Source organism: Pan paniscus, chromosome 2, assembly GCF_029289425.2.
Source record: "Pan paniscus chromosome 2, NHGRI_mPanPan1-v2.0_pri, whole genome shotgun sequence".
Classification (NCBI taxonomy): domain Eukaryota; kingdom Metazoa; phylum Chordata; class Mammalia; order Primates; family Hominidae; genus Pan; species Pan paniscus.
In genome coordinates, this window is record NC_085926.1 from 186,890,307 (window position 1) to 186,917,969 (window position 27,663).

A 27,663-nucleotide genomic window follows, 5' to 3' on the forward strand; every position below is an offset into this window, starting at 1 on the left:
TAGATCTTCCTCCATCCTTTTATTTTGAGCCTATGTGTGTCTCTGCACATGAGATGGGTTTCCTGAATACAGCACACTGATGGGTCTTGACTCTTTATCCAATTTGCCAGTCTGTGTCTTTTAATTGGAGCATTTAGTCCATTTACATTGAAAGTTAATATTGTTATGTGTGAATTTGATCCTGTCATTATGATGTTAGCTGGTTATTTTGCTCATTAGTTGATGCAGTTTCTTCCTAGTCTTGATGGTCTTTACATTTTGGCATGATTTTGCAGCGGCTGGTACCGGTTGTTCCTTTCCATGTTTAGCGCTTCCTTCAGGAGCTCTTTTAGGGCAGGCCTGGTGGTGACAAAATCTCTCGGCATTTGCTTGTCTGTAAAGGATTTTATTTCTCCTTCACTTATGAAGCTTAGTTTGGCTGGATATGAAATTCTGGGTTGAAAATTCTTGTCTTTAAGAATGTTGAATATTGGCCCCCACTCTCTTCTGGCTTGTAGGGTTTCTGCCGAGAGATCTGCTGTTAGTCTGATGGGCTTCCCTTTGAGGGTAACCTGACCTTTCTCTCTGGCTGCCCTTAACATTTTTTCCTTCATTTCAACTTTGGTGAATCTGACAATTATGTGTCTTGGAGTTGCTCTTCTCGAGGAGTATCTTTGTGGCGTTCTCTGTATTTCCTGAATTTGAACGTTGGCCTGCCTTGCTAGATTGGGGAAGTTCTCCTGGATAATATCCTGCAGATTGTTTTCCAACTTGGTTCCATTCTCCCCATCACTTTCAGGTACACCAATGAGACGTAGATTTGGTCTTTTCACATAGTCCCATATTTCTTGGAGGCTTTGCTCGTTTCTTTTTATTCTTTTTTCTCTAACCTTCCCTTCTTGCTTCATTTCATTCATTTCATCTTCCATTACTGATACCCTTTCTTCCAGTTGATCGCATTGGCTCCTGAGGCTTCTGCATTCTTCATGTAGTTCTCGAGCCTTGGTTTTCAGCTCCATAAGCTCCTTTAAGCACTTCTCTGTATTGGTTATTCTAGTTATACATTCTTCCAAATTTTTTTCAAAGTTTTCAACTTCTTTGCCTTTGGTTTGAATGTCCTCCCGTAGCTCAGAGTAATTTGATCATCTGAAGCCTTCTTCTCTCAGCTCGTCAAAGTCATTCTCCGTCCAGCTTTGTTCTGTTGCTGGTGAGGAACTGCATTCCTTTGGAGGAGGAGAGGCGCTCTGCTTTTTAGAGTTTCCAGTTTTTCTGTTCTGTTTTTTCCCCATCTTTGTGGTTTTATCTACTTTTGGTCTTTGATGATGGTGATGTACAGATGGGTTTTTGGTGTGGATGTCCTTTCTGTTTGTTAGTTTTCCTTCTAACAGACAGGACCCTCAGCTGCAGGTCTGTTGGAGTACCCTGCCATGTGAGGTGTCAGTGTGCCCCTGCTGGGGGGTGCCTCCCAGTTAGGCTGCTCGGGGGTCAGGGGTCAGGGACCCACTTGAGGAGGCAGTCTGCTCGTTCTCAGATCTCCAGCTGCGTGCTGGGAGAACTACTACTCTCTTCAAAGCTGTCAGAAAGGGACATTTAAGTCTGCAGAGGTTACTGCTGTCTTTTTGTTTGTCTGTGCCCCGCCCCCAGAGGTGGAGCCTACAGAGGCAGGCAGGCCTCCTTGAGCTGTGGTGGGCTCCGCCCAGTTCGAGCTTCCCGGCTGCTTTGTTTACCTCAGCAAGCCTGGGCAATGGCGGGCGCCCCTCCCCCAGCCTGGCTGCCGCCTTGCAGTTTGATCTGAGACCGCTGTGCTAGCAATCAGCGAGACTCCGTGGGCGTAGCACCCTCCGAGCCAGGTGCCGGATATAATCTCGTGGTGCGCAGTTTTTTAAGCCCATCGGAAAAGCGCAGTATTCGGGTGGGAGTGACCCGATTTTCCAGGTGCCGTCTGTCACCCCTTTCTTTGACTAGGAAAGGGAACTCCCTGACCCCTTGCACTTCCCGTGTGAGGCAATGCCTCGCCCTCCTTCGGCTCGCGCACGGTGCGCGCACCCACTGACCTGCGCCCACTGTCTGGCACTCCCTAGTGAGATGAACCCGGTACCTCAGATGGAAATGCAGAAATCACCCGCCTTCTGCGTCGCTCACGCTGGGAGCTGTAGACCGGAGCTGTTCCTATTCGGCCATCTTGGCTCCTCCCCGAGCTCTGAGATTCTTTACTCCACTTGGTCTGTTCTGCTTTAATACTTGTGATTGCATGGTGAAGTTCTTGTACTGTGTTTTTCAGCTCTATCAGGTCAGTTATTTTCCTCTCTATACTGGCTGTTTTTGCTGTCAGCTTCTGCATTGTTTTATCATGATTCTTAGCTTCTTCGCATTGAGTTACAGCATGCTCCTTTAACTTAGCGAAGTTTGTTTTTATCCATATTCTGAAGCTTACTTCTGTCATTTTAGCCATCTCAGCCTCAGCCCAGTTCTGAACCCTTGCTGGAGAGGTGTCACAGTCATTTGGAGGAAAGGGGGCACTCTGCCTCTTTGAGTTGTCAGCATTTTTGCACTGATTCTTTCTCATCTTTATGGGCTTATCTACCTTTGATCTATGAAGTTGCTGCCCTTTGGGTGGGGTTATTGTGTTTCTTTTTTGTTGTTATTTTTGTTTGTTTGTTGTTTTTCTTTTAACAGCCTGGCCGCTCTTCTCTAGGGCTGCTGCAGTTTGCGGGGTTCTTCTCCAGACCATAGACACCTCAGTTTTTGCAGTACCTGGAGGTTTCACCAGTGAAAGCTCTGAAACAGCAAAGATGGCAGCCTGCCCTTTCCTCTGGGAGTTCCATCCTAGGGGTGTACAGAACTGTTGCTGGCCTGAATACACCTGCATGAGGTGGCTGAAGACTCCAGTTGGTAAGTCTCACCAGTCAGGAGGAACGGGATCAGAGACCCACTTAAAAAAGTAGTCTGGCTGTGTTTTGGTAGAGCAGCTTTGCTGTGTTGGGGGATCCCTTCAGTCCCCAATTGGTTTGGACTCTCCAAGGCACACAGGCTAGACCAGCTGAGACGTCTAAACAGCAAAGGTGGTGGCCCACCTTGCCCTCCAGGCACTCCATCCCAGGGAGAAATTGGAACTCTGTAGCCAGTAGAACATGGGGAGAGATGGCTGGAGGCCCTGGCTGGGAGGACCTTCCCCGTGAGGAGGAATGGATCAGGGTCCCCTTTAAAGAAGCAGTCTGGCCACACCTCAACAAAACAGGCCAGCTCTGCTGGGGAACCGCCTCTGCCCTGATTCGCTTGGACTCTCCAAAGCCTGTAGGCTGGAACAGCCAAGTCACCCAAACAGCAAAGGTAGTAGCCTGCCCCTCTCCCAGGGCACTCTATCCCAGGGGGAAATCAAAACTCTGTCTATATAATATAGGCAAGGGTGGCTGGAAGCCCTGGCTGGGAGCTCTTGCCCAGTGAGGAGGAGTGGACTGGGGTCTTGTTTAAAGAAGCAGTGTGGCGATGTTCTGGTGACGCAGCTGTGCTGTGCTGGGGGGTTTCTTCCTTGTCCAGACTGTTTGGACTCTCTAAAGCCTGCAGTCTGGAACAGATGAGCTGTCCAAACAACAATGATGGCGGCCTACCCCTCCCCGCGGGGCACTCCGTTCCAGGGAGAGATCAGAGTTCTGCCTATAGAATATAGGCAGAGGTGCTGGAGGCTCTGGCTGGGAAGTCCTGCCCAGTAATGAGGAATGGATAAAGATCCCTCTTAAGGAAGCAGTCTGGCCACATTTTGATAAAGCATCTGTGCTGTGTTTGGGGATCCCTTTCTCGTTCAGATCTTTGGACTCTGCAAAGGCTGGCTGAGTTGTCCAAATGACAGAGCCCCCAGGGGCTTCGTCCCATCTCAGGCAGGCATTACGCTGCTGCCAGTGGCTGGCTGGAATTCCAAGCCAGTGGGTTTTATTTTGGGAGGTGCCATGGAAGTGGGGCCTGCAGACTGATGCTGCTTGGTCCCCTGGATTCAGCCCCCTTCCTAGGGGTATGTACCAACATCCTGCCTTGCCTGAGATGCCATCACCTTTCTTGGGGATCCTAGGGCTGGAGTATGTAAAGCTCCTGGGTCTCTGTATGTGCCTGAGCACCGGTTCTTCCTAGACTCCACACAGCTCTGTGTGTTGGACCCAAGGCCCTGGTGGGGTGGGCTCATGAGGGGATATCCTGATCTGAGGGTTGCAAAGATCCATAGGAGAAGTGTGGTTTCCAGGGGTCACACATTCACTCACCGCCTCCCTTGGCTTGGGGTGGGGGTTCCCTTGGCTCCATGTTGCTCCTGGGTGGGCCACTGCCCTGCCCTGCTTTTCTCCATTTTCTGTGCGTTGAATTGCTTCCCTGATCAGTCCCAATGCGAGTCCCTGGATATTTCAGTTGAAGGTGCTGTATTTACTTGCTCCCTTTGTTCCTCTCCCTGAGTGCCACACAAGTTAACTGCTTCTAATCGGCCATCTTGTCTCCCTCCTTAATAATTCTCAACTGGCTTGTGGATGTATCTTCTCAAGGGTGCTGATAAAATGTGAGCAGTATATTGAAGCGAATTGTGTGTGGTATGATAGTGTATTCTCTCTAATGGTTGACATGTCCCCTGAAATAAGGGGAAAAATAAGGAGTAACTTGCTGACGCTGAGAGGAAAGAGACATGGAATAATCAAGCGTGTGCCTGCTTTCTGGAATATTCTCTAGGGTATAAGAGAATGTTGTCTTTTGAGTATCTAAGAAAGCATTAACAAATCAGTTGAGATATCTACAGTGAAAAAAATAATAACTTCATGTTGAACAGTGAACCAGAAAAAGTGCAAAATGGTGGATGATTTTTCAACATTCAGAGATACAGTTCATCCTCAAAAGAGATGTGTTGTTATTAATCGTGACTTTTTTTCAGTTTTTTTTTTAAATTTTTAGTCCCTTATTAGTGCATCACCAAAATTTATAGGGTTCACAGTCATTGAACACAAGGTTGAGAATCCCTATTCTAAGGAGTGAGGGAGAGTATATTAGTTAGCTTGAGCTGCCACAACAAAATGCCACAGATTGGGTGACTTAACAGACATTTTTTCTCTCACTATTTTGGAGACTGAAATTATGATGCTAACAGGGTTGGTTTCTGATGGGGCCTCTCTTCCTGACTTGACAACTGCCTCCTCCTCACTTTGTCCTCATGTGGTCTTTTCTCTGTGGAGAGAGAGAGAGAGTGAGAAAACGACAGACAGAGAGAGCGAGCTCTGGTGTCTCTTCTTCTTCTTATAAGGACGTCAGTCCTATCAGATTAGGGAGCCAGCCTTCAGATCTCATTTAACCTTAGACCTCTTTAAAGATCTAAATCCAAATACTGTCACATTTGGGGTTGGATTTTGACATATGAACTTTGGGGGCACACAATTCAGTCTATAACAGGGAGAAAGTGATTTTTGCACATTGCTGGGCAGGTGAGGTTTATACTAGCCCTGGTATTGGGGAAGTTTTTTCTTTCCACATGGACAAGAACATTGAGATGGAAAAATCAAAACCATGTTTTAGGAATGGCAAGCAGGGTTTAAGCTTAGCTGGAACATAAGATTTGTGCAGGGAGAGATTTAGAATATTAGTTAGAAAAGACATGTTGAGGCGAAGTTGTAGAGTCTTGGAAAAGCAGAATGGGGATGCATCACTTGATTTGGGAGGACAGCTAAGAGACACTAATGAGTTTTGAGCTGAAGAATAACATGGAACGAAGCTGTGCTATAGACAGGTCACATTGGCGAAGAATGGATTGAAAGACGAAGGAGTAAGATGGAGGCAAGGAGCCCAGGTAGGAGGCAACATGGCGTGTTTGTCGAGAGCATTGACTCCACACCCAGGCTGTCAGGTCTTAAACATGACTTGTGCCACTTATATATATCAATAACTTTAGAAAAATGTCTTTATTTTTCTGAGCTTTTGATTTTTTGGAAGTAAAATGTGCTGATCAATGTGTTAACAGTATTAGATGAGTCAGTATCTGTAGGGTGCTTAGAAAAATACCTTGCATGCAATGCTATGCAATTGTTTTCTTGTGCAGTGAAGGTGGGAAAGCACTAGAGAAAAATTCCAAATCAACACTTTCTTCTTTCCTTGACCAACCTTAAAATAAGAGTTTTTCACTTAATAACTTCTGTGGTGTCTACTACATTTGTATACCTCAGGCCTACTTTTGTAAACAATTAGATTTTCACTCAGCCTGCCTCACTCTGACCCTGCCAAAAGAAACCAAAATACCCCACCAGTATTCAGAATGCCTACAAGCAATCAATAAATCCTTTGCTTCTAAAAGATGCAGCTGTTCTAAAAGTTTACATCTGGACTAAGTAAGGTATGTAAATAGAAAGTCAGAACTATGCTGAAAATCTCATTTTTCTACATTCAACTTGAACAACCCGACTGTAATGAACCAAAACACCATAAAGTCTATGTAGAAATATAAATACACGCATGGTGTATGCAAGACAAGCCCACAGGGGCAATATTATTGTGATTAAAATATGGCTAGGTTGAATTTCTTCACTAGGTTTTCAAAGGCATACAAAATTATGTTTTCATGTATCCAATGCTGTATTCCATGCTGCTTGGTGGATGGTATTTGGACTCAGTTTGAGTTAGTCTATGTTTTGGATGAATTATGCAAAATCCCCAAATCATATGTTTTGTAAACATAAGAAAGGAAGTGATTCCAATGGATAGGAAAAGTTGTTCCAAATTGGAAAAATGGAAAATCAGGGCCAGATGGAAGTGTGTTGGAAGGCTTAAAAGCAATAGCATTGTGAACAGTGAGCATGCATTCCCTCTTATGCCTTGATGTGAAGGAAAAACTTATTACCGATTCCTGAGAACTGACGTAGTGGCCATTTTTTTTCGTTCCCTCATTATTCATTATTTCATCAAGTATTTACTATTGAGAACTTACAGTGTGCCATGTCCTAGGATTTCTCAGGAAATTCATATTCTGGTGATTATTCATTATTTCATCAAGTATTTACTTTGAGAACTTACTGTGTGCCATGTGCTGGGATTTCTCAGGAAACCCATATTCTGGTGAATAACAGGAAGATATAGCTAGAAGGAGCCTTTGGTTATATAATCGTACTCCATGAGTTCACGGATGGGGAAATTGAGGCCTAACTCCAGTCAATCATATTGTCAGAAATAGGCTTCAAGTTCCCTGACCGCATTCCAGTGCCCTATTTGCCACCCAACATTGGCACTTGAGGGAGACGCTTGGGCATTCCATAAATTGCTCATTGTGCAAAGGTGGAGAGAACGAATGAAAGGCCAGATAAGCCACTGAAGATGACCAATAGTGTCACAACCATTTCTTCTATGGGGGACAGGGTCACTTTTGCTGTCCTTCATATAGCATGCATTGCTCATGTGTTCCTTGGTAGTAAGTGGGAGACAAAGAGGAATTAGGATCTTGGTTCTGTCATATCTGAGATCTTCACCCATTATAGCTAACAGATAAGAAGACAAAGAACTTTGTGTGTTAAGGGATCTAGATTCCAGTTCCCCGTTTAGCAGTTTTTAGGGTTTGTAATTACGTGCCCTTTCCCTTGCAAGTATCAGGTTTTTAATTGCGTGTGTTAATATTTATTAGTGCAGTATCATTGCTGTGATGTAGTAGGGGTAAGATGTTGAGCACACTGCACACTGTGTATGGTAAGGCCAATAAATAGTAGTTAGCATGGTCATTTGTCTCTGTAAACAGTAAAACAAATGGTAGTAATGTATTTCTACTGTACGTTAGTTAGAGTACATCATAGCCCCTGCCCTCCAGTAGGTGAGGCTGACAAATGTATGACTACAGAGCAGATTATAATAGGCATTTTAATAAAAATACCAAGTGTCTCGAAATAAAGGAGCAAGGGAGGCTAATTTAACTTTCTCCTAGTCCCCAGTCATGGTCTATTTCCTATTGAAGATGGAATTGAGTAAGTGTTTTCAATAAAAAAAAAAACAAGGTAATTTAGTAGGTTGAAAGTGATAATTTATTTTAGGCAAAGTGAACAGTTTGGAAAGAGGTTCAATAAAAATTGAGCCTTTTTTTCTACTCTAAAATTGTTAATATGATAATGCCTGCTATCCTGAGCTAAGGGAGCCAGAGAAAATAATACCTTTTTATTGAAATTTAAATTGATTGAAGGGGGAGAAAGGAATCAGTTTGTGAGATGTGACTTCAACAGCTGAAAACAGGCACCTGGAAATGTGGTTCATTTAGAGGTGCAATGTTTTATGATGTTGCTGCTTCTGATAAAAAGAGCAGGGAATAAACAGTATAGAATGTCGATGTTATAAAACATTCCATGTAAATTAACATCAATAGAGATGAATAGGGCTTTAACATAACTAATGCCAACCTGTCTCTGTGCTGTCTTTCATTATAGAACAGACAAAAGCAATTCAATAGGCTTTTCCCAAGCAGGCCCACACAATCTTAATTAATGGGTTAATGATTTTAGCAACAACAACAAAAAGGCAATGTAGTATAAGCCTTTATAAATGGCTTAGAAGCTGGATTCTAAATTTAAGAAAGATATTTTTATGTAACTAGCTGATATCGTTTGGATGTTTGTCCACCCAAACCTCATGTTGAAATGTAATCTCCAATGTTGGAGGTGGATCCTGGTGGGTGGTGTTTGGATCCTGGGGGCAGGTCCCTTGTGAATGGCTTGGCGCCATCCCCTGGATAATGAGAGAATTCTCACTGTAGTCATTCCCATGAGATTTGGTTGTTTATTAGTGTGGCACCTCCCACAGCTCTCTTTCTCTTGCTCTGATCATGTGATACGCTGGCTCCCTATTGCCTTCCACTATGATTGGAAGCTTCCTGAGGCCGCACCATAAGCAGATATCAGCATCAGCATCATGCTTCCTGTACAGCCTGCAGAACTGTGAGGCAGTCAAACCTCTTTTCTTTACAAATTACTCAGCTTCAGGTATTTCTTTATAGCAACACGAAGACAAACTGGGTAAGGGAGGAGAAACCAGAGGTGTTTCTTCTCTTTTTCTATGCTCTTTTGCCTGAACATTTCTGATGCTTTTTTTGTGCTTCTTGTGACTTGAAAAGGAGTCATAAGATCTGGGTTTGAGTCTTGCATTTCATTCTCTAGATGTGGGCGACTTTATTTCATTGTCTATTTCAATTTTCCCATCACAAAATAAGGAAATTGTGTGAGATGAATATTGGTGTTTCAGAGTAGGTTTGCCAGAATTAGCAAAAGATATAAACAAAGGTAAAAAACAACATCCAGTTAAATTTAAATTCAAGTTTACCTGGATGTCTTGGATTTTTTTCTGGCAATGCTATACTCCTTTCTCCAATAAGTTTTAAATAGCCTCTGGAATCAAAAATCAAAATATCAGCTTCTTTCTTTTTTCTAATTAATCTGCATTAAATAATTCACTTTCCAATTCCTCCCACCATTATTCCCAATTAAATTTACTAAAAGTAAAATCCAGGCAATGATCCTACAGGGGAAGAAGTGAACAGAGTTGCTAAAGGTGTTACTCCAAGCTCCCTACCTTGGGGAGTGTACATACTTCTAGGACATGAGGACAACATGCCCTAGAAGTATGAAGAAGAGTTGCTGAAAGTGTTACGCCAGTCACCTACCCTGAGGAGTGGAGTGTACAACCTGTTCTGTACGTATGAGGAAGGGGTCATGGCAGATCACCATATGTCATGCTTCTTAACTCATTTAACCTACCCTTCAATTCTATGAATTAGCTTTCATTATTGTCACTATCCCATTTTACAGATGAGGAAACTGGGACACAGAAATGAGTTGTCATTTGCCCAAGATCACACAGCCAGTACAAGACAAAGCCAGCACCTTAACCCAGACTATCTGTCTTCAGTGTCTGTGCCCTATTACTTATTACTGGAGAAAATATTCAATAAAAAATTAAAAAGGGCCGAGCGTGGCTCACGCCTGTAATCCCAGCACTTTAGAAGGCTGAGGCGGGTGGATTGCTTGAGGTCAGGAGATCTCAAGCTGTTAGAGACCAGCCTGGCCAACATGGAGAAACCCCATCTCTACTAAAAATACAACAACAACAAAAAATTATCCAGACGTGGTGTCAGGTGCCTGTAATACCAGCTGCTCGGGAGGCTGAGGCAGGAGAATCACTTGAACCTGGGAGATGGAGGTTGCAGTGAGCCGCGATTGCGCCACTGCACTCCAGCCTGGGCGACAGAGTGAGACTCTGTCTTAAAAAAAAAAAAAATTAAAAGGGACACTGAAAACCATGTAAGGTTGAAAAGCGAACAAGGCAATTCTTTCTACCTCACAGGATATGTGGTACCAATACACATGGCATATGTATGCATGATGTTACATACATTTATACATTTATATGAAGACTATTTTACTTAGATATTAATATCTCTGGAAGTCAAGACAAGCAACATTGGGTGGTAGGTTAGTATTTTCTTCAGTGTCTTCCTCTTTGTATTCCTTACATTGCTGGCTTTTCTCTTTCTGTTGTGGCTATCACATAAAAACCAATTCAATACATCATTTAGCAAACTGTTGCTGAGTGAATATCACATTCCAAGCACTGTTTTAGGTCCACAAAATACAAATATGTATAGGACAGGGTTCTTTAATGAGACGGTTGGTGATTCACTCTGTGGAGGAGTGGTTGAGATGAAGAGAGGAAATATCAGGCAACCTTTATTTGGGAAGTGGGGAGGCAAACAGTGCATGTTACATATTAAAAAGTGTTTCCTAAACAAAGATCTTGTTTTAAAGCACTCTTGGAAAAAGTGTCTCAACAAGGAAAGTAGCAATTAGAATAATAAAAATAAATAATAATAAGAAGAAACTAATAGAGTTTGGGAAAGAGGGTATATTAGTTAGAATTTAGGTCCAGTTAGGTATAAAATTGACCCAAAGTAACAGTCGTTTATAAAAGATGTGGGAGGTAGAATAAGGCCCCCTTACTCCAAATATATCCACATCCTAATGTTTGTAACCCATAACTATGTTACCTTACATAGCAAAAGAGGCTTTGCCGATGTGATTGAGTTAAAGATTATAAGACAAAAAATTACCATGAACAATTTGAGTGGGTGCCATGGAATCACAAGAGTCTTCACATGAGAGAGGGAGGAGGTGCAGAGTCAGAAAAGAAAATGTAATGACTGAAGCAGAGGTTGCTGTAATGCAAGGAAGAGGCCGTGACCTAAGGAATGTAGGTGACTTCTACACACTGGAAAAAGCAGGGAAACAGATTCTTCCCCTAGGGCCTCCAGAAAGAATGCAGTCCTGCACCTTGAATTTTGGACTTCTGACATCCAAAACTGTATGAAAATAAATTCAAGTTGTTTTAAGCTACTAATACAGTGGTAATTTGTTACAGGAGCAATAGAAAAAATAAAAAATAGAATACACTAGATAAATTATTTCTCTCGTACATACGAATCAAGTGGCAGGTGGTCCTGGGCTGGTTGTGAGAGTTTTGCTCCACCAGTTGGCTATTTATGTGTTATTAATCTCTCCTTTTTTTTTTCTTTTTTTTTATTATTATTATACTTAAGTTTTAGGGTACATGTGCACAATGTGCAGGTTAGTTACATATGTATACATGTGCCATGCTGGTGTGCTGCACCTGTTAACTCATCATTTAGCATTAGGTGTATCTCCTAATGCTATCCCTCCCCCCTTCCCCCACCCCACAACAGTCCCCAGAGTATGATATTCCCCTTCTTGTGTCCATGTGTTCTCATTGTTCAATTCCCACCTATGAGTGAGAACATGCGGTGTTTGGTTTTTTGTCCTTGCGATAGTTTACTGAGAATGATGATTTCCAATTTCATCCATGTCCCTACAAAGGACATGAACTCATCATTTTTTATGGCTGCATACTATTCCATGGTGTATATGTGCCACATTTTCTTATCTGTAGTCCAAATGTCCCACAACCGCGCACACGATTCAGACAGCTGGATAGAAGAAAAAGAAAAGAAAGATAATGTCTCTTTAGGAAATCTCTTTAGGAAATGTATTTCAAAAATCACGCATATCATTTCTCACACATTTTGGACCAGAACTTATCACATGACCATGCCTTAAGTGAGGCTGGGAAATTTAGTCTTTGGGTAGCTTTGTACCAAACTAAAAGCCAGGTTCTCTATTACTACAGAAAAAAAGGAGATTGGCTATTGAGAACAGCTACGCAGGGTCATTATTCCTTTTTTTTTTTTTTTAATTTCTTGAGGCAGGATCTCACACGTTCACCCATGCCGGAGTGCAGCTGTATGATCTTGGTTCACTGCAACTTCTGCCTCTCAGGCTCAAGAGATCCTCCCACTTCAGCCTCCTGAGTACCTGGGACAACAGGTACGTGCCACCACGCCCAGCTAATTTTTGTATTTTTTGTAAAGATGGGATTTTGTCATGTTGCCTGGGTAGGTCTTGAACACCTGAGCTCAAGTAATCTGCCCTCCTCAAAGTGCTGGGATTATAGGTATGAGCCACTGCACTTAGCCTACTCTTCTACTCCTTTTTTTTTTTGAGATGGAGTCACTTTGTCGCCCAGGCTGGAGTGCAGTGGTGCGATCTTGGCTCCCTGCAAGCTCCACCTCCCGGGTTCATGCCATTCTCCTGCCTCAGCCTTCCGAGTAGCTGGGACTACAGGTACCAGCCACCATGCCCTAATTTTTTGTATTTTTAGTAGTGACAGGGTTTCACTGTGTTAGCCAGGATGGTTTTGATCTCCTGACCTCATGATCCGCCCGCCTCGGCCTCCCAAAGTGCTGGGATTACAGGCGTGAGCCACCGTGCCCAGCCTACTCCTCTTAATAAAAGAAAAAAGGTATAGAGTAATTTATGACACAGATTATTAATGATACCAACAAAGCTTGTAGAGGGCTAAGAGAGATAAAAGATACATGGAAGCATTGTCTGCTAGAGGAAAAGAAATAGACATTAACTTTTAAAATATTGATGGTTTACGTGTAGCTATGTGTCTTAATAACTTAAGAATAACCCCAGGATATTAAAAGTAGAATGCATAACTTCTAAGCAACGAGAAGGAAATTTGATCTACCTAATGAAAGTTGAGAGGAAAAAAGGGGACAAATAGAAGTTTTGTAAATGGAAACACAATATGTGGTAGAAGTAATTTCTAACAAAGGAGGAATTACAATAAATATAAATGAATTATCTTACCAGTCAAAATCAAAAGCAGATCCTTTCAGATTGGATTAAAAACAAGATCCACACTTATGTTATCTGCATAAGCTGCATTTAAACAAAAGCTTACAGAAAGATTAAAAATAAAGACATAAAATGACATCAGACAAATATGATCAGATAGCAAATTAAGATAGCAATTTCAAAATTGGCTCATTAGAAATGGAGACAAGTTATCATTGTCAAAAATCATAGATTTAATATATTGGCAACATAAACAATATATCAATGTACCTTATGTTTTAAATACATAAAGCAAGAATGACAGAACTATGGTGAAATAAAGGCAAATGAATAGCTGAGTTAGAGAGTCTTTAAAAATTGTTAGTTTAAACAGATAAAGAAGAAAAAGCAAGGACATAAAAGATGTAAACAAGAACATTTAGAAGGAAATCTGGTGCTTTAAATACCTCTAAAAGAATAATAATTAAATACATTTTCCACTGAAGAAGCTAAGGTGAAAGCTCTTTACACCAATTACACAACACTGATGAAAGAAATCAGAGATGACACCAACAAATGGAAAAACATTCCATGCTCATTTATAAGAAGAATCAATATTGTTAAAAGAGCTATACTTCCCAAAGCAATTTACAGATTCAGTGCTATTTCTATCAAATTACCAATGTCATTTGCCGCAGAATTAGAAAAAACTATTCTAAAATTTGTGTGGAACCAAAAAAGAGCCTGAATAGACAAAGCAATCCTAAGCAAAAAGGATAAAGCTGGAGGTATCAAACTAAAAACTTCAAACTATATTACAAGGCTACGGTAACAAAACAGCATGGTACTAGTATAAAAACAGACACATAGACCAATGGAACAGGGTTGAGAACCCAGAAATAAAGCCACACACCTACAACCATATGATATTTGACAAAGTCAACAATAACAAGCAATAAGGAAAGGACTTCTTACTTAATTAATGGTACTGGGATAACTGGCTAGTCATATGCAGAAGATTGAAACTGAACCCCTACCTTTCACCATATACAAAAATTAACTCAAGATGGATTAAAGACTTAAATGTAAGACCTCAAACTATAAAAACCTAGAAGCAAACCTAGGAAATATCATTCTGTACATCACCTTGGGAAATAATTTATGATTAAGTCCCCAAAAACAATTGCAACAAAAACAAAAGTTGACAAATGTGACCTGATTAAACTAAAGAGCTTCTTTCTGCACAGCAAAAGAAACTGTCAATAAACAGACATCATACAGAATGGGAGAAAATATTGGCAAACTATGCATCTGACATATGTGTACTATCTAGAATCTATAAGGAACTTAATCCAGCAAGCAAAAACCAAGTAACCCCATTAAAATGGGCAGAAGACATGAATAGACACTTCTCAAAAGAAGGCATACATGTGACCAACAAATATATTAAAAAGTACATCACTATTCATTAGAGTGAATCAAAAACTACAATGAGATACCAACTCATACTAGTCAGAATGGCCATTACTAAAATGTCAAAAAATAACAGATGTTGGAGAAGTTGCAGAGAAAAGGAAACACTTATCCACTGTTAGTGGGAATGTAAATTAGTGCATCTAGCGTGGAAAGTAGTTTTGAGATTTCTCAAAGAACTTAAAACAGAACTACCATTCTACCCAGCAATCACCTTACTGGGTCTATACCCAGAGGAAAATAAATTGTTCTACCAAAAAGACAAATGCACTTGTATGTTCATTGAAGCACTATTCACAATAGGAAAGACATGGAATCAATCTAGATGCCCATTACTAGTGGATTGGATAAAGAAAATATGGTCCATATACACCATGGAATATTATGCACCTATGAAAAAAACAAAATCCTGTCCTTTGCAGCAACATGGATGGTCATTATCTTAAGTGAATTAATGAAGGAACAGAAAAACACATACTGCATGTTCTCATTTGTAAGTGGGAGCTAAACACTGAGTACACACAGACACAAAGATGGGAACAATAAACATGGGGACCACTAGAGAGGGGAGGGTAGAATGGGGCTAGGGTTGAGAAACTACTAGTGTAAAATTAGTACTGTTGGGTACTATGCTCACTACTTGGGTGACAGGATCATTTGTACACCAAATCTCAGTGTCATGCAATTTATACATGTAAGAAACCTGCACATGTACCCCATGAACCTAAAATAAAAAACCCCACTAATGTGTGGAAAAAGTTAAGGGAATGGACACCCATGAAGTTGAGATAAGTTATAGGAGATAAGGAAGCTATAATTGTTTGCATATGTAAAAATATAAAAAGAGCAACAACATAATGCTATCCCAGACAAAGGAGGAATAATAAAATAATAAAGATAATATAAAATTCAAGAAATAAGAAATAATAACACCATATACGTGACAACAGACAAATAAGTTTGAATTCTTTGGAAAGATGAGTAACATATACAGGTATCTGGTAACACTGGTAACAAAAAGTTGAAAATTAGCAAAATATAGAATAAAAAAGGTGATGTAAATTTAGATGTAATGTACAGATGGATAATTATAGATGTAATGAAGATTATAAAGACAGTAAATACTATTAATGAGATCTATAAACCAATAAAACTAAATGAAACCAAATCATTTTTTAAAAATTCCAGAATCAGCAGAAGAAGAAATAAAAAATTTGAAAGGTCTAAAAATCATAAGATAAACTGACATAGTTATCAAAAAAGTCCCCATTCTTACTCCTACTCCTCCCCCACCAAAATCCGAGGCCCAAATGATTTATAAGTGACTTCTGAAAAAAAAAAACGAAACAAATATTTAAAAAAAAAATCACCCTTTCCTCATACAAGTTGTCCTAGATAATAGAATAATAGAAAAGGCCAAAGTGCCTTAATCATTCTTTGATACTCATGAAACAGTAATTATTTTTACTTGATAAAAATATTGTCTATAAAAAATTATAGAACAAATTTATTTATAAATTTGTATGTAAAAATTCTATGAAAATCATTAGATCACACACTAAAATATTATTTGAGAAAAGAAAAAAACATGATGAACATGTATGATTTACCTCAGTAACATAAGGAGGATTTCATATCAGAAGCTCTATCAATGTAACAGTAGTAATTTACTAAGGAAACAAATCATATGTTTAGCTCAATATAAGTAGAAAAATTATCAAATAAAATGTAATTTCTGTTTATAATACAACTTTTCACAAAATCAGGCATAAATGAGAACCTTATTAACTAGTTAAAGGCTGTATATGAACAACTTTCAGTAAGTATTTTTTAAAGAAGAAACTTAAGGTATATTTAATATTAGACAAGAAAGCATTATGTCGCCATTACTAGTTAACCTAGTGCTAGTGGGACATAACCAAATATAATAAAACAAGAAATACAATGAGATATCACTGCTGGAAGATGAAAGAGCTTCAGATGATTTAATCATTTATGGAAACTAACAGTCTTCTCCAAGATTTTGTATACAACTAGTAAGAGTATTTCTGGATAAAATATATTAAACAACCAACAATATTTTCTACCAGTAGTAAATTAGTAAAATATATCCATCAAGTATAATATACCAGCAAAACTTTAAGATATAAATATATTAACCTATTAAGAAGTCTAAAGATTGTTTTGGAGAAACTACCATCTCTATCAAAAGGCATACAAGATCTGAATGAATACAGAGACAAACCATGTTCATGGATGGGGCAACTTAATATTTTAAAGAGGTCAAATTTTGCCAAATTAAATAAAAAAATGTATAGAATTCCAATCAAAACTTATACAGAGAAACTTAGGTCTAAAATATATTTTGGAAAACAAAAGTCCATAAGTAAATGATAATTTTGGAAGAGCAAAAAGGAATACCTTCCCTACCCTCTATTATTATATAACCATAAAAGAAAAAAAAAATAGCCTGCCACATGATCAGACAAGTAAAACAATGGGATAAAGAGCCATAAACCGTTCCTTATGGAATATGGTATAAAATTAAGGTGACTATTTTAATTTGCCTGTGAAAATTTTACTGCATTTATGCCTATTGGCCTAGCAAAATTAAAAATAATGTCCTCTTTTACTTTTCAGTTTGGAATATATTGTATGATGTCTTCATATATAATCAATTGATATAATAAATCAATGGAGGAAAGATAGGCTTTTTAAAAGCATATAGTATTGGCAAAACTGGCTTGTTAAATGGAGAAAAGTAAAATTTGATAAAATTTTGAATTAAACATTAGTATGTAAAATGTAAAGATAAACTGGTGAGAAAATAATGGAAAGTACCTTGGCAACTTCGGGGTGGGGAATGATTTCTGGAACAATACTCCCAAAATTAAAAGTATAATGGGAAAAAAATGAATGGATCTGATACATAATAATTAGGAATTTCTGTTCATTGAAGGACACTGTAGATAAAGGTAACAGATGGGAGACAGACTGGGGGAAGATAATTACAACATTTAAAACTGACAAGGGATTAATACCTAGAATAATTAAGCAATTCCTGCAAATCAACAAAGAAAAGAGAGTAATTGGCAAAAAAAAAAAAAAATGAATAGACAATTCACAGAAGGGTAAACCCAAATTACTTACATGCTCATGAAGACATCCCCAACATCATAAGTAATGAGAGAGCTATAAATTAAAACCATAATGAGACTCATTTTACACCCATCAGATTGGTAAAAATGAGAAAGTCAGATGGTATCATTGTTGGCACAGATGTGAAAAAATGAGAATCCTCATGCACTGCTGGTGGGAGTGGAAACTGGTGAGCCATACTGGAGGGCAATCTGTTGGAAGTATATGTATATATATACCCCTTGACCCAGAAATTCCCGGAGGGAAACCTATGCAGGGTCACATGTGACATATACAAGGATATAGCTATCTACATGAAATAGCATTACAGTTTGGGTAGGGAGGTTTCGCTTTATGGAAATGTTCAGAAAGAAATGGAGCACAGTGAACCCAGAGCTGGCTCTCTGTAGGCTTATATTCTTTGCTGAATCTTCAGTAAGAAGAAAGCAAAGGTTACTTCCATTCCACCCCAGTCCTAGGCATTGTCAAGGCCCAGGTACACCCTTGTTCCTGGCACTCTCCAAACTTTCAGGGCCCTGTTGTGAAATTCTCTGGGAAGTTAAATACATGAATGATGTTAGAAATTGAAAGGAACATTTTAAAAAATGAGGGTTACCACAAGATGAGGGCAACGTTTAACTGAAAGGGGAAAATGATACAATATAGGTTTCAGTGATAGCTAAACAACAGAAATCCGTGACATCACTGAGTGCAGACACTTAGAGGCCCCAACAGAAATTTGGAGACCTCTTTAGATCTTTCCTTCTGTGTAGTGAAAAGAAAGCAATTTCATAAGAGAACATGACAGTGAACATTTCTATTGAAAACCACAAAGTTTTTGCAATTTTAGCAGAAGTCTAGTTTTGAAGATCAAATCATTGAGAGAGAATGTACACTTGTTTTTCTGTCATTTACTGAAAGCCAGAAAAATAGGTGAAGCTTGTCTTAATTCAGATGGCACCTTGGAAAGGAGACCATTCTGATATCTTCTTCTCACTCCTAATTTTTTTTTTGAGTTTTCAAAGAACAACAGAACATTGGAGCTAGAAGTAGCCTCTAAAGTTAAGTAACACAGCTCCAGTCTGCTATGGAATTCTTCCTACAAACATGCATTTCCTTATATGTAAACCTCAAGAATCTACTGGAACCAGACCATTGATCCATTACTTTAAGATACATTACTCCTTCCTTAAGGGAGTTATGTAAGCTCTTTCTATAGAGGCTATGCCTGGAAAGCTGCCTCCCTGACACCCTAGGGCCAGGTTATAACTCTTGGACCTAGCTTGCCTCCACTAAACTCCAAATTTGGGGGTTACATTTTTTATAAGTCATGTTTTCTCTTGAATGGCCTCATTGTGGTAGATGAAAGAAACGAATTTTAATGAAAGTGAATTAATCTTAATGAAAATTAAATAGACTTTTATGACTCCTTAGACATTTAAGAAAACAGCGAAATATTGAACTTCTATCCCTTCTTTAGCCATCCTCCTAGTTATTTTCAGGTATTCCCAGAGGTATACATGATGGACAAATAAGCCTCCTCAGTTTTGGTTGCCAAAGTGTTTGTTTCCCTGGTAGTTTCATCACTGTTGCTGCTGGTGGTATTCCCCATGGATGGTGCCAAGAGAGTTATACCAAGGGTTCTGTCTTCTCTTGCTCTCAAAATACCACTGCAGGCCATTGCTTGGCTTCCTGCTGTGGCTAAGGCTCTTGGCATCTCTCAGTGGGAGCACAATGCCATTCTGTCCACCATTAAGAGTACTGCTGTTCTTGCCCCCTGATACTGGTGCTACTTCTGCTCATATCTTCTGCAATGGAAAAAACCCCTTTCTCCCAACCTTGTACCATTGTCTGTTACACTGGTCCCACAGTGGTATGATCCCTTACTCTCAAAGTCTTGAAGAAACGATGGGTAAAACATTCCATCCAGGTTGTTTTCTTTCCCCATGATTTGGGCACAAGTCCCTAGGGACTGAGCCACAAGATGAGTCAAAGGGTGGTCCTCAGTGTCATTCTTCCTCTGTTGCTCAGAGGCACTTTTCAGGCATCTCTGCCTGGGCTTTGGCAGCTATTCCTTAGATTGACTTACTTCCCAGGAGGCTCCTCAAGCCTGTTCAGCCCTGGTCGCCCCTCCACAGTCTTCTGGTCTTTCCCTGACTTGTTTCCATTTTAGGCTGAGAGCACCTGCAGGTTGAACCAGGGCGCCTTTGCACTTTATCCTGGATAACATCACAGCTCTAGATTTGGTGAAAGGAAACAGAATCAGGGAACCCTTGAGCCACAGCCATTTTAGGATGTCGCTAGGCTCCTCTACTTCCTCTTTCTTTATTGCTCCCAATTCTTTGCTTCCTTCTTGCTAAGTTGGAAGGAGCCCACCTCCCCCTAGAAAGAGGATCATTTCATAAGCTGGATTCTCATGTAGCATGGTCATTGCATTCCTTAAACTCACCTCTAGGTCCCAAATGATAAACTAAAAGCTGCTTGAGTTATTCAAGTAACAGGAAAAATATAGTATTGCAACTTAGAATCTGAACTTTGAAATCAGAGAGTCTCGGATTCAAATCCTGGCTCTTCCCTGTCTGGCTGTATGCTTTGGGCAGATTATTTAACAACTCTGAGCCTCTTTAGCACGTACTTCACAGGACTATTGTGATTAAGTAAGCACTCAATGTGTGGGAGATATTATTGTTTCTAATTAGGGAGCAAAGCAAAACTGCACATGGGGCATGGGCAAGGCACTCATGGCTTCCCTTCTCACCCCATGTGGGGAGGTGGAACAAACTTCCTAGTCTTAGCCCTTTACTCAGATGCCAGCAATTTTCTGCCATGTTACCTGGTGATGGGGCCCTCTGGTGGCAGGAGAGAACGTAATTTCTTTTTGAGAGACCAGCTTGCCCTTAGATCTGCTTTCAAGTGGAGGCGAAGGGTTGGGGAAAACCCCAGCAGATTCTGAAACTGCCATGCACAAAGGCCTCAGACTCACATGCTGAGCTGTCCCTGTTGCTGCAGAACTGTTTATTTCCTTAGGATGTTGAACGTAAAATATACAACTAGACACTGCCTTCTCTTGCTCTCAAAATACCATCTCAGGCCATTGCTTGAGCCTCACCCAAGAATTTGGATTCTGATATGAAAATCAACTTCCCTACCTCCAGCCTTAGGATGCTTCTGTATTGTTAATGCCAATGTTAGCAGCTTGTTTCTGAATCACTGGGGAGCTCTGTAAACACATGTTGATGGGAATTGACCTATCTTCTTAAGGTTAGGTCCTTAAGAAGCCCTAAACATTGAACAATGAAAGTATCCTCAATTTTAGAAATTAAAAAAAATCTGAAATTATAAAACAAGTATTAAAAAGTCAAAGAAAGATAAACTTTTAGCCATAATGACAACCTTAACGTCCTTTCTTGAACTATCAAGAATAAATTTCTTTTCCAATTTCAACTTTTTTGGTTAATTTTATTTTTCTAGTATCTTACCTTGTGTTTTATCCCTCTTTGGGTCATCCTGATCTGCTAGGTGTATAATAAGCTTTATATCAGAGGTGAGTAAAATATTGATAACATTTTCTATCTATAAGATGTTTAATAATTTATAGGTTACTTAGGTATCTGTTATATTTCAAAAAATCTCATGCCAATCCTGGTTAATTATGGATTTTCAAGAGATACTTTTTGAATGAAGAGGAAGGAGGAAGACGTTGTATCTTCAGATGAACAAATAGAGTCCTGGAGAGGTTGTGTGGATCACTGGGCTAGCAGGGGTCAGAGTTGGCTCACCAACCCAGGTCTTCTCACTGCTTCTTTATATTGTATCTCAGCTGCTTGAGGCATACTTGATGATCCCTCATGAAAATGAACTCAATCATGCTTGAAGAAAAGTATGCTACACAATGGAAAGCTAAATAGTTTCTTTAGGCATTGAGATAAATCATCATATAACAACATGTAATCTGCTAAGGCTGGGAGGAACCTTATTTTATGGATGAGGAAACTGAGGTCCATAGGAAGGAAGAGCTACAAGCAGGAGGTTGCGTGGTGGCTCACCAGAAGAGCTGTCAAGGAAACCCTGGTCTCAACCCAAAGACCTCCATAAAGGAGACAGCTGAAACAAGCTAGAGTAAGCCCAGTGCCTGTCACCGTTTGTAACCAGAGAAAATGACCACACTGTTCACCCATTGTTTATTCTCCAAATATTTTGTAAAGCAAAGGAGAACACTATGGGATCTGCTAACTATAAGGCCTTTCTACTTTCACCTTGTTTCACAAGGTCACAATTAAATGGGCCCTGTTCAAAAAATAGAAGGAAAACTATATATAGATTGAATCCAAACCAAAAGATGAATCTAAACCACAAAATATTGGCTTGAACATAGGGCCTCATGGTGCCTGAGTTTTAATAAACATAAAATTCTTTCTTTGGGGAAACAACATGATGGGGATACAGATTAAAGAGTACAGTTTAAAGGGTATTGCAAAGACCCTGAGGCTTGGAATGAGGAGTGTCAGATTGTGGAGATGCTTTCAACACTTCCACTGACTTTCTCTGTGACCTTGTGCAAGATGTTTCTTTCTTAGCCCTCAGTTTTTCCATTCACAAAAATGACAAGGTTGGACTGTATATCATGCAGGCCTTTATGGGATCTGACCTTCTGTGACATTAAGTGTTCTCTTTATTTTTCATATTTTCACCCCTGATGGAAGAACAATTTGTTGACTTACTAAGAAGCAGACTGTCATAAAAGCCAATTGTCTGCTTACCTCCATTACAATTTTTTGGGCGACAACTACCTTCAGAGACTGGCTTGTATATATTGACAGCATGCCATTCACCACCTCAATTTAGGCACTGCGATGGCACTGGAATTCTATGACACCCACTCTTGAATTGAAGGAGGGCACGGTGACATTGGCATTTCTGCTTGGGGCTAGTGGTTGAATCACTGTTTAAAACTAGTAGTTGGGTTGTGATCCAAAGCTTATTGGAGCCAAAAGTTTCCACAAGGATGTCATTAAGAAAAGTGACTTTTATTCCCAGAGAAGAAAGCTGGGTCTCTCGAGACGATGAGGTCTATGAATAACGAGTGCCATCTACAGCATTTGAGCAATACCCAGTAGTGAGACTAAGACAAATAACTTCATTTTTTTCATTTCTTATTTTTCCATCTAATGATCCAGTATCAATGTTTTGCTGGTGTCTGTGTCTGCTACAATAGTAGGCACAAGGTAGATATTCAGCAAATGCTTGATAAATAAATGAATATATAAAAATTACTCTCTCAAATTAGTTCATCTCCTCAAAGAATAGTAGAGAGAGAGAGAGAAAAGACCTGCAAGTAAATAAATAAATACAAGGCAAATTGTCAGAAAGAGAGAAGCTAAGTATCACAGGGACTCTAGAGCTGGAGAGGTTAGATGCAACATCATGACAAAGAAAAAAAAATGTGGCCGGGTACGGTGGCTCACACCTGTAATCCCAGGATTTTGGGAAGCCGAGGTGGGTGGATCACCTGAGGTCAGGACTTTGAGACCAACCTGGCCAACATGGCAAAACGCTGTCTCTACTAAAAATACAAAAGTTGGCTGGGCGTGGTGGCAGGCGCCTGTAATCCCAGCTACTCGGGAGGCTGAGGCAGGAGAATCACTTGAACCTGGGAGGTGGAGGTTGCAGTGAGCTGAGATCACGCCATTGCACTCCAGCCTGGGTGATAAGAGCAAAACTCCGTCTCAAAAAAAAAAAAAAAAAGTGAGCTGAGCTTTGAAGGACAGTTCTGTATTTAATATGTAAGGATGGCAAAGAAAAGAAAGAGGATACGAAGGTTAAGAAGAGCATAAGCAAGGGCAAAGGGGAACTATGATGTACAGCAAAGAGCAATGGCCTAAGTTGCATGAGGCAGGGAAGAAGTTTGAAAAAGGTAGTTGGTGGTCTTCTTGAGGAGAAACTTGAATGACAGAATTTTTGGACTTTTATATAAAATGGATGGCCACTGAATGTTTTAGAGAAAGGGAATGATATGATCAGATCAAAGGATTAGAATTAATTCATTTAAACATACAAGAGTATAGTATGAAAGGGCCATAACATTAAATTTTATGTCGAAGTGTGGTTTGTTTTTTGACAGTGTAATGCTTATCCTGGGTGAAGAAAATGAACTCTTTCAGCCATCAGAGTATTCATTAATATTCTTGGAAAATCACCAAATAAAACTGCTACCCCAGAAGATCTAATGTGTCCAGCATAAGCTGAGCTGTACCTTTAGAGAGTTTATTTAACTGTGCCCTTCATGGGTTAAGGTCTATTTTTAATCAATGCTCATATATATTTTTAAAAACATTACACTAAGATAAACATCTGGAATGGCAATCATGATATTTCAGTTTTAAGACACCAAAGGACTGTCCCGAAATGATGACGGTCTAATTGCTGACTGCGTAACACTCTATTGCAAAAATTGCAGTGTATTCATCAAAGTCCAGGTCCAATCTTCTACTTCATCTATACAAGTGAACGACTTCTTTAATTGCTATTCAACAATCATGGAAAAGAAGATCAAGTCTCAAATTATATATTTCTAAATAATAAGATCAGGATTTATACATTTTGTGGACAAATGTAAGTGGAAAAGATGGCAGCTCTTGGAATTAGATGTCTGGACTTCATTTTGATGCTATCAATTATTAGCAGTTAATCGGAACAGGTTACTTGATCTGTCTACACTTCAGCTTCTTAATCTGTAAAGTGGGAAAATGTCTGTACAGTGCAAAATATCTGTACAGTGCACGGAATAGAAGCTGGTACAGAATAACTATCTGCTAAGTGGTAGCTATTTTAATCATTATCATTGTTACTAATATTATATATTTTTCCTTGATTGTATATTTACACTGAAAGACATTATTTATATTATAACTGGAACAGTGTTGGGCTCTTGGCTATATTTAGATCACAGCAACAAGGCCTGCAGTGGAGAGGACAAGCCTGGGGCTGACTGGTTTGGAGGCCGAGGAAGTCTGCCTGCTGCAGAGGCTTGGCATTTGGGCAGCTATGGTCTACATCCAAAGGTTCAATATACACACCAAGGTCAGATAGGGGCTGGGGCCAGCAAGGGAAGGGTAAGTAAGAGGGTGCAAAAGAATAAGGGAAAACTCAGCAGCAGGAAGATGTTACTCAAAGTCAGGAAAGAGGCAGGATCCCGAGTGCAGGGCCTCAGTAAGAGGCAAAGCTGTTGCTCCTGGAAATGAGTCTGCAAAAGCTCAGCAGACTTCTAAGGTTTTAGTTATGAGACAGGATATTGGGACCAAGAAGTTGGGGGAAACCAAGGAAAAACCCAATCGAATCTTGGTTTGGGCCAATGGTTCTTCCTGTGCACACTGACTGTGTAGGTCAATGACAGCAGGATTTAATTTCAGGGTCCAGAATTCTGGACAACATCTCTGTTGGTGGACAGAGATTGTTGGTAAACCCTCTTCTCCACTTAGGCACTGAGGTAAGCACAGTAGGTGTGAACTCAGAAATCACAGAGACAGTTCAGTAAGGCAGCTAATCAGATCTGCTTCTCAGGAGAGTTGCAAAGATCCACCGATTAAATATGTGGGACAGAGCTAACGGCTATTTCTTTGGGCAGCATCTAGGAAAATTTTTCTGGCTTGAGATATAGGGAATAATTATGCAGAGAATTCTTTAAGTTAAAACCCAACAGGGAAATACAATGAAAGGGGAATGATTCATCTGACAAACTAGGGAAAATTAAAAGATTGTATAACAGGAACATCACCACAGGGTTTTTAAGGCTTCTCTAAAAGATTTCCTGGATTCTTTTTAAAAAGTTTTAAGATTAAAGATATTTGCATTATACTTTTCCTGTAGTATACGTTTCCTTCTCTAAAAGATTTACTGGATTCTTTTTAAAAAGTTTTAAGATTAAAGATATTCGCATTATACTTTTCCTATAGTGGAAGTTGCCCAGGGAAGACAATTTTTACTTAATGGCTATTAGTCAGTTCTTTTAACTGTCTTCCCCCATCATCAACTCAGACTACCACCACTAAAAACTGCCTTAAAGAAAAACAACAATAACAATCCCCACCAAAACAAAACAAATCAAAACAACAACCATGAGTTCTCACTGAACGCAGAGGGGAAGAGCAAGAACTTTGGAACCAGAAAAGCTTTGTTTAAGGCAATGAAGTATCCTGGAATTGAAGCAGCTTTACTTTTTTTTTCTGAAAATACAGGTATAGCTCTTTCTGTGAAGGCCAAGTAGATGGAGCGAAGGATGCTATAAAACTGATGCCAAAGTAAGAGGTATATCATATATATTACCAGGAAATATACAACAATTTTATTACAGTCTTAAATATATACACGCATAGCTTGGAGATACTGTTGATTTGCTTCCACTCTACTGTCTAAAGCAATATCACAATAAAGTGAATCACATAAGTTTTTGGTTTTCCAGTGCATATAAAAGTTATTTCTACAGTATACTATAGTCTATTAAGTGTACAATAGCATTATATCAAAAACCCCAAGGTACATACCTTAATTAAAAATACTTTATTGCTAAGAAAATGGTAACAATCATCTGAGCCGTAAGTGAGCTGTAATCTTTACTGGTGGAGGGTCTTGTCTGTATGTTGATGGCTGATGACTGAATAGGGTGATGATTGCTGAAGGCTGGGAAGGCTGTATCAATTCCTTAAAATAAGACAGCAATAAAGTTTGCCACATCAATTGACTCTTCTTTTCATGAAAGATTTCTCTTTAGCATGTGATGCTGTTTGACAGCATTTTTCCCACAGCAGAATTTTCAAAATTGGAGTCAATTATTTGAAACCCTGCTGCTGCTTTATCTTCTAAGTTTATGTACTAGTTTAATCCTTCGTTGTCATTTCAACAACGTTCACATCATTTTACCAGGAGTACATTCCATTTCAAGAAACAACTTTCTTTGCTTCTCCGTAAGAAGTAACTCCTCATCTGTTAAAGTTCGATCATGAGATTATGCAATTCAGTTACATCTTCAGGCTCCACTTCTCATTCTAGTTATTTTGTCATTTCCAGCATGTTTGCAGGCATTTTCTCCAATGAAGTCTGGAACCCCTCAGTTATCCATGAATATTGAAATTAACTTATTCCAAACTTCTGTTAATATTGGTATTTTGACTTCTTCCCATGAATCATGAATGTTCTTAATGACATCTAGAATAATGAATTCCTTCCAGAAGGTTTTCAATTTACTTTAGCCAGATACAGCAGAAGAACCACTGTTGATGGCATCTATAGCCTTACAAAATGTATTTCTTAAGACCAGAAAGTCAACATTATTCCTTGATCCATGGGCTGCAAAATGAATATATGTTAACAGGCATGAAAACAACATTAACTTCTTGTGCAGCTCCATCAGAGCTCTTGGATGCCTACGTGCATTGTCAATGAGCAGTGATATTTCAAAAGAAATATTTTTTTCTGAGCAGTAGGTCTTAAGAGTAGGTTTAAAATATTTGCTACATCATGCTATAAAAAGATGTGTTATCAATCAGGCTTTTTGTTCTATTTAAAGAGCATAGTCTGAGTAGATTTATCATAATACTTAAGGGTCCCAAAATTCTCAGAAAGGTAAATGGGTATTGACTTAAAACTAAAGTCACCAGATGCATTAATCCCTAAAAAAATGAGTCAGCCTATCCTTTGATGCTTTGAAGCCAGTCATTACTTGTTCCTCTTAGAAAGTCCTAGTTGGCATCTTTTTCCAGTAGAAGGCTGTTTTTTTTCTACCTTGGAAATCTGGGCTACATGAGTTGGATCATGGTGGATGGGACTCAAGACTAGATTCAGCCCCAGACAGAGCAGCATGAGGAGGCTTGCACTGTGAATTTTACCTCCAGATCGACTGCAAGAA

At 39.5% G+C, this 27,663-nt stretch overlaps 1 protein-coding gene across 2 annotated transcripts in view; it reads left to right on the forward strand.

The window, feature by feature from the left end:
* Positions 1-27,663, forward strand: part of TPRG1 (tumor protein p63 regulated 1) — a 383,450-nt gene that overhangs the window by 72,866 nt on the left and 282,921 nt on the right. The window contains exon 3 of one of the 2 annotated variants that reach the window (XM_063603024.1): positions 2,656-2,871. The gene's annotated coding sequence lies outside the window, so the exon portion shown is untranslated. Of the gene's footprint in view, positions 1-502; positions 12,354-27,663 lie in introns of those variants that run through there. The other variant, XR_010111707.1, reaches the window with a different exon arrangement.